Here is a 2,500-nt window from a genome sequence, read left to right on the forward strand (position 1 = left end):
GAATTCAACTCCTTCGTTTGATTGAAACCTCGACTTCTTTTGATTATTTTCTTATTTTTTCCTGTTTCTTTTTTTATTATGTTCATTGGTATATGGAACCTGACTCTTACTTTTCCTCTTTCCTCTTTGTCTGACTTTGTTGCTTCACTTTTGATGGATTTTGTTATTAACTAAAAAGGAGTGGGTTTGAGATTTGCCGCTCTTCGGGTTTCGATTGTTGAGCAGTTTTTCGTACATTCTGTGAAAAAGTTCTCGTTCTTTGTCATATTTATGATTGCCTTGCATGTGTTATATTTTGGTTCTCTTGGTTTATATGTTCAGTTATTATTATTATTATTATTATTATTATTATTATTATTATTCCTTGCTAAGCTACAGCCCTATTTGGGAAAGCAGGATGCTATAAGCCCATATTATTATTATTATTATTATTATTATTATTATTATTATTATTATTCCTTGCTAAGCTACAACCCTATTTGGGAAAGCAGGATGTTATAAGCCCATATTATTATTATCATTATTATTATTATTATCATTATTATTACTTGCTAAGCTACAACCCTATTTGGATAAGCAGGATGCTATAAGGGGTCTGGGTCAGACTCCCGACAGCCATAATACCGACACCCAGTATCCCAACAGCCACAATCCCGACTTGCCAAAACCCCGACTTGCCCAAAACCCCGACTTGCCCAAAACCCCGATTTGCCCAAATCCCCGACAGGCCAAACCCCCGACAGAAATACATATATGCATACTGATAAAGAGATTTAAACGGTAAACCAGTGATAACAAGGACTTTAATATAGATTAAATGTGAGTGCTTTGGTTTGTTCTTAATGTTAAAACACCTAACTAGCCTATGATGATTAGTGTTTCGGTTGGCCGTTAACCTTTCATATTTGAACTATATCTCGGTGCTAAACCACCCATAGAAAAAGAGGAAATTTGCGAAAAGATTCCTTCTATAAAAGGAAAAGATAAGATTAACGTACGTGGATACCTGATGGTTAAAGATAAAAACCGGAAAGAATCATACTACTGGTGCTGTGAATTTCGAAAATCTAAGGACTGCAAAGGAAGAGCAGTGAACGAAGAACAATTACCAATAAAGTTTGGAGAGCACAATCATGCCCCTTGTGCAAGTACTGCTAGTGTAGCAAAAATAAGAAATGAAATAAAAATACAAGCAAAATTCACAAGAGATAAAGCGACCCAAATTATTCAGTCAAGCACCACCGCTGCAAATCCTAGTATTATGCCATGTCTGCTTTCGAAAAAATGCCCCGAGAAAGATAATAAAGCGGATCAGGTGCTGTGATCGTCCATCTGAACCTGCATCATTAGTGGACGTCATCAGTGGACGGTACTTTTAAAACTGTACCTATAATATTTTACCAATGTACACAATTCATGCACCTGTGGTACATGGAAATTGTACAGTTTTTCCACTTGTGTATGCTTTTATGACTGGGAAAAGTAAGGTCTTGTATAAACGCTTGTTTGAAGATTTGACGGACATTGCTGACGAAAATGTAATTTATCTAAACCCAAAATGCATAATATCTGATTTGCAACTAGCGTCAATTAAAGCTTCTAAAAGTGAATTTACTAACATCAACAACAAACTCTGTTGTTCGCGCGCCACCAACATTCCCTCCTATTATGTGGTCAGTACATGACTCCATGCAATCAGGATTTCCACGTACGCAGAATGCAGTTGAGACTTGGCACAGGAGATAGGACATTGGAGGAGCTCATATAGGTCTTTACAATATAACTGAAGAGTTACAAAAGGAAGAGCAACAAGTCAACAACCAAATTGAATGCATTCTTCGCGGGGAACCAGAACCTAAACAAAAAAGGAGAACACTTATTCGTGAAGAAATGATCACTAAGGTAATGGAACAACATCATCAAAATGTTTTAGATTATCTTCGATGAATAGCCCATAGTTTATCCCTTAAATGAAGTTTTTACCTTTTTAGATTCTTTATCCATGTCGAATATTTCATTATGCTGTGAAATTATCTTTTCATTATGCATTTATATTTGTCCTTTAGCAGGGTATCCTTTCAATAAAGTTTTAACTTTTTGAATTTATATCCATGCGAATATTTCATTGTATATAAAGAACAGTTAATTTTGTTACTCCGCACTTTGAAGCGAAGAGTAAGTCATAGAGAGTAGATAGCAAGAATCAAGAAAGCAAAAGAACAGAGGGATAGTATCCTTTTTAATTTTACTTTTATATATATATATATATATATATATATATATATATATATATATATATATATATATATATATATATATATATATATATTTGGTCGGGATTTGGTTTTTGTCGGGATTTTGGCTGTCGGGATTTGGTTTTTGTCGAGATTTTGGTCTGTCGGGATTGTGGGTGTCGGGATTTGGTTTTTGTCGGGATTTTGGCTGTCGGGATTTGGTTTTTGTCGAGATTTTGGTCTGTCGGGATTGTGGGTGTCGGGAT

Source organism: Palaemon carinicauda, chromosome 4 (assembly GCF_036898095.1).
Source record: "Palaemon carinicauda isolate YSFRI2023 chromosome 4, ASM3689809v2, whole genome shotgun sequence".
Classification (NCBI taxonomy): Eukaryota; Metazoa; Arthropoda; class Malacostraca; order Decapoda; family Palaemonidae; genus Palaemon; species Palaemon carinicauda.